Raw genomic sequence first — 9,275 nt, forward strand, 5'->3', positions numbered from 1 at the left:
CAAATTCTGATAGATCTATTGGATTTTGTACTGGGACCACCCCGAGTACCAGCTTGTTGGTTCTGTCACAGTTGTAATAGCCCCTTGCTTCAACATTGAGTCAATTTTCTTCTTTACCTTTGGCAAGTGGGGGTGAAGTACCTTTCACACTGACTTCATTTCAGGATGTAAAGCAATGCAGATGTGATATGTTGTCAGGAAATTGAGGTGGAGAGGCATAGAGGTGTAGGGAGGGTATTTCAGAGCTTAGGGCCTCAGCAACCAAAGGTGCTGCCACCAATGATAGAATGATTAAAATTGGAGATGTTCGAGAGGCCAAAATTAAGAGGAGAGCATATATCTGATCATTGTGGGCATGGCAGAGAGTAGAGAGATAGGGAGAGGTGAGGCCTTGGAAGGATTTGAAAAACAAGACGAGAATTTTCAAATCAAGGCAATGCTTGACCAGGAGCCATTGTAGGTCAATGTGCACAAGTGTGATAGGTGAATTGGACATGGTGTGAGTTAAGAGATGAAAAGCCTCAAGTTTACAGAGGGTAGAAGGTAGGATTCCAGTCAGGAGTGCATTGGAATAGTCAAGTCTGGAAGAATCAAAGGCATGAGGGTTTCAGCAGCAGATTAGCTGAGGCCGAGGTGAAGTTGGGTGATGTTATGGAGGTGGGAGTAAGCAGTCTTAGTGATCTTAGTGATGGTACAAATATGTAGTTGGAATTTCATCTTGAGGTCAAATATAACATCAAGGTTTCGAACATACTTGCTTAGTTTCAGACGGATGCTGGGGAGATAGAATTAGTAGGTAGGGAATGGAGTCTGGAACAAGGACCAAACACAATGGTTTCAATCTTCTCAATGTTTAATTGGAAGAAGTACTGGATGTTGGATAAGCAGTCTCAGGAGTCACTGATTAGAAACTTTAAAGACAGACAAAGATGGGTACTCTGACCAGTGACTTACCTTTTGATCCTTCAAAGCCACTCTATCATTAACAAGCCTCCAGAGTGTGGTGGAAAACCCACCTTTATCTCGACACAATAAGGCCATAACAATCTAATAACTGAATTCTACATGCATTTCTTCTGCTGCAAGTGTGTTACATGACATACCGAATATACAGCAGTAGTTCAACAGCTTACTTTAACCATAAGCCCCAGCCATGCAAGTTGAGAAGCAGGAACCCTTTCTTCACATTCACTGGATTAAAATCATAGAATTTTCTTCCAACAACACTGCGGGACCACCATCATAAGGATTGGAACTTTTTAAGATGACAGTCCATCACCACCTTTCTAGGCAACTAAGGATGGGCAAGAAATAATGGCTTAGCAAACTCATCCAAATCTCATTAACAAATTAAAAGCCCTCTATTCATGCCTGCATAATTTCAAATTGAGGCTCCACCCCTCCATCATTTTCACATGGTCCATCGCTGACACGTCCTTTCCCTTCCTTGACCTCTCTGTCTCAATTTCTGGTGATAGACTGTCCACCAATATTCATTACAAGCCTACCAACTCCCACAGCTACCTCGACTACAGCTCCTCACACCCCGCTTCCTGTAAGGACTCCATCCCATTCTCTCAGTTCCTTCGCCTCCGTCGCATCTGTTCTGATGATGCCACTTTCCAAAACAGTTCCTCTGACATGTCTTCCTTCTTCCATAACCAAGGTTTTCCACCCACGGTGGTTGACAGGGCCCTCGACCATGTCCAGCCCATCTCCCGCGCATCCACCCTCATACCTTCCTCTTCCTCCCAGAACCATAATAGGGTCCCCCTTGTCCTCATTTATCACCCCACCAGCCTCTGCATTCAAAGGATCATCTTGCGCCATTTCTGCCAACTCCAGCATGATGCCCCCACCAAATACATCTTCCCTTCACCACTCCCCCCAACCGCCCATCCCCCCGTCAGCATTCCGCAGGGACCATTCCCTCCGGGACACCCTGGTCCACTCCTCCATCACCCCCTACACCTCAGCCCCCTCCCGCGGCACCTTCCCATGCAACCGCAGAAGGTACAACACCTGCTCCTTTACTTCCCCTCTCCTCACCGTCCAAGGGCCCAAACACTCCTTTCAAGTGAAGCAGCACTTCACTTGCACTTCCCTCAATTTAGTCTACTGCATTCGCTGCTCCCAATGTGGTCTCCTCTACATTGGAGAGACCAAATGCAGACTGGGTCACCGCTTTGTGAAACACCTTCGGTCTGTCCGCAAGCATGACCCAGACCTCCCTGTCGCTTGCCATTTCAACACACCACCCTGCTCTCAGGCCCTCATGTCCATCCTTGGCCTGCTGCAAAGTTCCCGTGAAGCTCAACGCAAACTGGAGGAACAGCACCTCATCTTCCAACTAGACACAGCCTTTCGGACTGAACATTGAGTTCAACAACTTCAGTTCATGAATTCTCTCCTCCATTCCCCACCCCCTTTCCGATCCATCTTTTTCCAATAATTTATAATTAAAAGAAAATGTTTTTTTAAAATATATTTTTCTTTTCCCACCTATTTCTATTATATTTAAATTTATTTGCATCCATTGTTTTATCTCCACCTTTTAGCCTACTTTGATCCCTTCCCCCCCACCCCACTTCTACTAGGGCTACCTGTCACTTGCTCGTCCTGCTTTCTACCCTTAATGTCACCATTAGCACATTCCTTAGCTAATATCACCACCATCAACACCCCTTTGTCCTTTTGTCTATGACATCTTTGGCAATCTCTTCTTTGCATCCACCTATCACTGGCCCTCTATCCAGCTCTACCTGTCCCACTCCCCTCATCCAGCATTTTTTCACCTCATTTCTATTTTTCCTTAGTTCTGATGAAGAGTCATATGGACTCAAAACGTTAACTGTATTCCTCTCCGCAGATGCTGTCAGACCTACTGAGTTTTTCCAGCTATTTTTGTTTTTGTTTCAAACTGAGGCTTGTTGGAGTCCGCTTGTCGACATAGAAGCTTCACCTGACAGAAGCATGCACTTTCTGTCCATCACACAAATGAAGATTTCTATATTACACTTGAACCTTGTTTACTGAAATGTTGTACTTAATAAATTACACCTGAACAGAAAGACACCATCTCAGCACGTAGCATGGAGGAATGAAAACCAATCATAACATTAAAAAAATACAAATCAAAAATGGCCAGCAATCAAGATGCCAACAAAAGGTAGCAAACCAACACATTTAAAAGCATTCTTGAAATATATTTTGCTTCCTGTTTATTTCGTCAGCTGATCAATTCAGGACTCGAAAATAAGGGTTGTAGCACAAAATCATTTTAAAAATTGCATACTCATCATAACAGTATTAAACCTACTCTTAAGATCATCTTTTGTTTCTGAGCATACACATTAAGGCTTTTACTTAAAGGGCTCACCTCAAGACTAAAATCTAGGCTTACTATTGATATATTTCCCAGAATTACCACTTCATAATTGCAAAGTTCTTTTAAGTTCCAATCAAAAAGAGTAACATTTCACAGCATGCACCACCATAACTCTCTCACTGCAATAGGCAGGATATCTCTATTCATGAAATTTTGTTTTTTCAGGTAATTCAAAAATAGGAACATTAATTTTAACAGCTCTATTCCAGTAAAATTTAAGATTTAAGCTGAATATTTATTCGAGAAAGGCAGTCAAATAGTTGATTTAAATGTCTGTTTTATTTTGTTTGAATTTTTCTTGGATGGAAGTCAAATTGTTTCTGTTCACCATGTAGTAATGAAGTTTGCTTTACTAAATGATTTGAAAACAAATGAAAATGCATTTAAAATGAATTTGAGCTTACATTTTAAATCAATCTTACCCAATGTGGCATACATTTTGTACGTTTATTAATATGTTAATGAAACCAAAAGCAGAATGCAAGTATTTTTCATCACTGGTTAATGCTTATTGTCTTTTGTTTTATTCACAGGATGTGGCAGTTGCAACATTTATTGCTCAGCCCTAATTGCCCTTGAGAACTGAATGGTATTGCCATGAGTCTGAAGTAGGCTTAGATTTCCTTCCCTAAGGAACATCAGTGAACCAGATGGTTTTTACAACAATTTCATGGACTTCTAATTCCAGATATTTTATTTAATTCAAATTTCACTATCTGCCATGGTGGGATTTGAACCCAAGCCCCCAGAGAATTACCCTGGATCTCGGTCCAGTGACATTACCACTACACCACCACTTCCCCAGTAGTAGGTTATCTACTGAAATGAAGTCCAATGCAGGTAAAGGCATCTTCCATACTATATGAAAAGGGGAGCTTTGTTTGTGGTCAACTCGACCACTCAGGAAACCTGCTCCAGGCCTAAAGAAAACAAATGCAACCAATAATCAGCAGTTCCAGCATCAGGGTGAAAGCAAGCAGCATCTAACCATTCTCTGGATGCAGAGCATGAATGGGTCTGGTATCCGCAATTTTTTGACAATGCTCACTTACCTCACCAATCCAAAAAAATTAAAGCACTAGTCTTGCAACTGCTGGTCAAAAACCTAGATCCTCCACAAAGATGGATAAATTCATGTTCAAATTCTAGACATTGGTAAAAGGGCCAAGAGACTGAATGGTGGTACATGTCTAGTAGTACATTTACCGAAAGCTTTTTGACTAAAATTACGACATCTGGGTAAAATGGTAATGCAGTAAGCACACCTGTGGCTAGTCAGAAATTTCTATGCAAAATGAAAGCAAGTAACATTTTTTAACTTCAGAAAGAGTTCAGCTGAAACATACACAGCAGAGAGAAGGGGAATAAAGAAATAGGCAGAGTGAATTACACTTGTACTCTATTTAGATATTAAATTCCACAGCATCATTATTACAGAAGATCTGTTTATACAGCTGCAGCTCCAGGAACATGATTCAATATTTTTGGGAATGAAATATCAAGCCATTTCTTTCCAATTCTTCCCCCACTAGAGCCCTGTATCTCTCTGATCAGCCTCTCATGGTAATGGCCTCAAATATGAACATTTGAATAGTTTGGGATCATTTTAGAAAATTAGAATACCATGGGTTGTTTGTCAGCAAGCCATGTGTTTGTCTGTTGTCTGAAAAAACAAATACATCCATTTTCTATGAGTCAACTAAAACAGATCTCAGGGGACATCTCAAGAAACCTCTCCAAATTCTATTTTTCCCTCACATCCTGCTAGACTTCAGAACCTTCCTCTCTCATGTTGTGAGAGTTCACATTTCACCCCACAGTTCTTATGGATTTGCATTGTTCTTTTATTTCCAACCTTAGGAGATCCCCAAGCAGTTTAGAGTTAATGATGTACCTTTGAAGTACTATGCCTGTTAGCAACCAAGGCATATGACGCAAAGGTGAAACAATTGGAGCGGAGGTACATATCAGATCTGATATAGACCCGTGGTGAATAGTCATGTTAAGTATCAATATTCAATAGCCATGTTATTATAATCCCCATCACAGATTTTAGTACTGCCACCTCCCCAGGCAACTTACCTAGTCATAGAATTTGATCCTCAAACTAACACCAAAACTAGCAGAATGATATGTAGTTAATATATTGTTTAACAAAAGAGCATGCTGTTGAAGCTTTTCGTCTTGCACTCATCAGGCCAGACAAGAAGCTTCAGCAGCATGGCTCTTTTTCAGTAATACTCAAGTTCTGTACTTCTAAGCAACTATTAATATATTGTTGTAAATTTGGGATCCCAGTACAATACTCTGCATTAAAGGCATAATATCCTTTTGTTCTGAAAAGGTGTGTTCTCCCACTCACCATGAACAATGCACGAGGAAATTCAAACATATTAAAAAACTGTACAACTACATCCATTCCCCAATCCTGCATCACTCTTTCATTGACTCAAATTGATTAGCTTTAATATTCAAATAGCAAATCAGAACTGCATAGATAGCAAATACATGAATCAAAATTGTAGAACCCTATCCAGCATATATAAAAGTAACAATGGACAAGCAGGAAACATAAGAAAACTTTTTGAAAATGCTCCATTGTTGGGTGCAGTTATCAGGATTGACAATTGTGAAAATAAAGTTTGCAACATAGGACATTAAGAAATAAAGATTATACAATAAACTTAACTACTAGGAGGCCCCAGCCTCTGAAAAATCTAGGAGTCTGAGTTGGTACTCTACCCAGTCTATAACTAAAGACATGTAACTATGGCCTGAATTTCATAGTTGGCGTGGGCACAACGTCTGCAGGCCCAGAAGCAGCTGTAGAATTAGCTCCCGGGTGAGGTTGCATTCTCAATGCGATTTCACGCCAGGTGGCCAATAAAAGCTCACTCAGCATGAAACATGTCTTCCAGTTGGCCTGACAGTGCAGGCAGGGATGAGAATGAGTTGGGCAATGGTATTCCCCAGGACTTTGGTAACATCAATTAAACTTCCAGTGGAAAAACAGATAGGTCACACAACATGGAAACAAATTTGGTATTAATACAGTGGCTTTTCGGCTATGAACTGATCTTGACTAAAACCTTTGCTGACTTACTGTATTTGCTCTGAAGTATGCCTCGAAAATCTACAGGTCCTGCCCAGTATCTGCCACTGAACCAACTAAACTTTGTGGCAGCAGTGAGGAAGCTGTGGGTGGGGGAGAAAGGAGGAGGAAAGAGTTGCTGAGGGGTGGTGCCTTCATCTACTTACATCAGTGAAGAAAGAAAAGATAATGAATAAGCATTTCTCAAACACCTTTCATGACTTCAGGACATCCCAGAATGCCTCACCATGTAATCACTACTATAATGTGGAAAATGTGCCAGCCAGCCAATTTGTGCACAGCAAGCTCCAACAGACAGCAATGTTGGATCTTTTACATCCATCTTAGAGGGTAGACGTGGTCTCAGATTAACATCTCACTTGAACACTGGCACCACCAACAGTGCAGCACTCACTCAGGTCTGAGCTGGGACTGTAAGCCCATGTACTCAACTCTCTGGAGTGGGACTTGAACCCATAACCTACTGAACTTGAGAGAGCAGAATGCTCCAATATGATACACACCTCTGCCAACAAGGTCGCACCTGGTCTACCTGCTATTGTAGCAGCTCTGGACTGCCCGGCTGAGCTGTTGCAGCTAGGGCTAGTGGTGTGATGCAGGGCGAAGTGAGGGAGGGGCTGCTGGGGCTGTAAACAAATGTGGTTGTTCCTTTTTGTAGGGGAATCCTTTTTAAAAAACTGTTTTGAATTATGCAGGGATCTGGTCATATTCCATGTCTACTGCTGGGTCAGTTGGGACATCACAGATGGCAAAGCTGCAGTATCTGTATGCTGGGTCATAATGAATGCCTGGATCATGGGGAGTCTGATGTTCAGAGCCTCTACCCTCAGGTCAAGCCCCCCCTAATATAATTACAATAATAATATGCCAAATGGCCATGGATTTTTAAGGCCAATATCTTTTGTAAATGTCAATGTTCCCCATGGTTTGTACAGACTGATATATTTTGTTAAAACTTTGGCACCGATTTGTAGGTGAACCAGCTTAGAAAGCTAGGGCAATCAAAGGGTAATCTGGCAAAACTCAGAAATATGACAGCAGCAAAATCACAAATAGAATAAAAGTGCTTGAGCTCAGGGGGTCTTTTATCCTGCCCTTTTGGCCTGTGCAACGAGTGCAAAATTGCACAGGCAACATAAAATCTCAGTCAATAGGCTTTTTGATGGCCTTAATTGGCCCTTTAATCGTCGGTGGGTGAAACTCCGATCTCAGTGTGCACCTGCCAATCTCAATATTGCATGCAGACGCGCTAACATCGGGACACTCGCCTGACAGAGCGCCAGCTGTAAAATTCTGGCCTATATCTGCCAGCAAACATGAGTGCTTACAATTGCCAGCACATGGCAACACCAGTAAATGCGCAGTATGATTTCCAGCAGGTAAACTATGTTGTATAACTAAATGTTGGAAGCTTCAGCAAAACTAGTTTTTCCAGATAACCTCAAAACAAGCTAACACATGAACTTTGGAAGTTAAGTTTGGACAGGAGAGATATTTTCAAGAGCCTATTTTTACTTTAGTGAGAGAAACACACAGCTAGAGCTTGAGACAGTATGAAAAAAGCTTTTATTTCATAATATTTTCTAAATGCTAGAAGGGGACTTTGATTTAAATTGTCTCAAAAACATTTATGCGAATGGAACTATGTCAGTTGGCAAGAAAATATATCTTCAGGAACTAGTCACTGGGTAGGTTTCTTCCAAACTCTTTCACTGGATGTATGTATCATGTTCTTTGACAATGGCATACATATATGGCCCACTGTGAATAATGCCATGCCAATCTGTATATATTTTTCCCTCTCAAGCACATTTATTGACCATCACAATAGTTACGATCCCCAGTTGAGGTTACCACTGGACAATCCTGATCCCAGGGTGGATCCCAGCTGATAGATCCTAACTTTTATTTGTTTAGATACATGGAAAGTAGCTACTGAACAGAGTCACAGGAGTCAGCTGATGAACTTTAACAAAAGAATAAAACATTTATTCAACAAGAAAAGATGAATTATGTTACAATACTCCTTCACCCACAACCAAACCTTCAATATACAGATTTGTAAGGATAACACAAGTTATAAAGCTATTTTATACTCTAATGTTCACAGTAAGTACACAGTCTATGTAGACCAATAGGCACTCTGTGGTCAGACACACCATACTCTGAAACCAAGTGAAAGTCTGAAGCCAAGTGACAGATGCCACCTCAACCAGGTGCTATGGATCTCCCCTCAGCTCTGCCTGGACGCTTGTCACACTGTGAGCTAACCGGTCTCACTGCACTCTGTCTTTTACACAAAGGGTTTCAATTTCCACTCTGCAAAACCTCACCTTGGAATATTCTCCCAAACCGATACTTTCTCTTAGTTGCCTTCTGCAAAGGTTCACCTCCAGGGTTTTGAACTCTCTTGATGGTCCTCTTCTCTGGGTCACCACATGCATTCAAGCTGTCTGCCAAGCACATTCTCTCACTGACTTAGCCACCAACAGTACACCACTGCATCACATGCCCATAACATGAGTTACAGACCTTCAGTTGTCTCTTTGGACCTTTTGCCTCTTGCAAGCTGTTCTTGCTTTAAATGTGCTTTCTGCAGCTTTTGTTTCTTTAAATTTGAAGCTTGGAGCCTCTTTCTCTGGCCCTCACTCTTAACTTCACTTAATAGAGTTTTTTCCAGGTTCCTGTCCTTCCTTTGGCTAGGTCTTCTTGGGACTTTCCCCTGTTTCACTGCCCCGGATTTTGGAGGCTTTCTTTTAGCTTGGGACTAGCTAT

Source organism: Carcharodon carcharias, chromosome 3 (genome assembly GCF_017639515.1).
Source record: "Carcharodon carcharias isolate sCarCar2 chromosome 3, sCarCar2.pri, whole genome shotgun sequence".
Lineage (NCBI taxonomy): Eukaryota > Metazoa > Chordata > Chondrichthyes > Lamniformes > Lamnidae > Carcharodon > Carcharodon carcharias.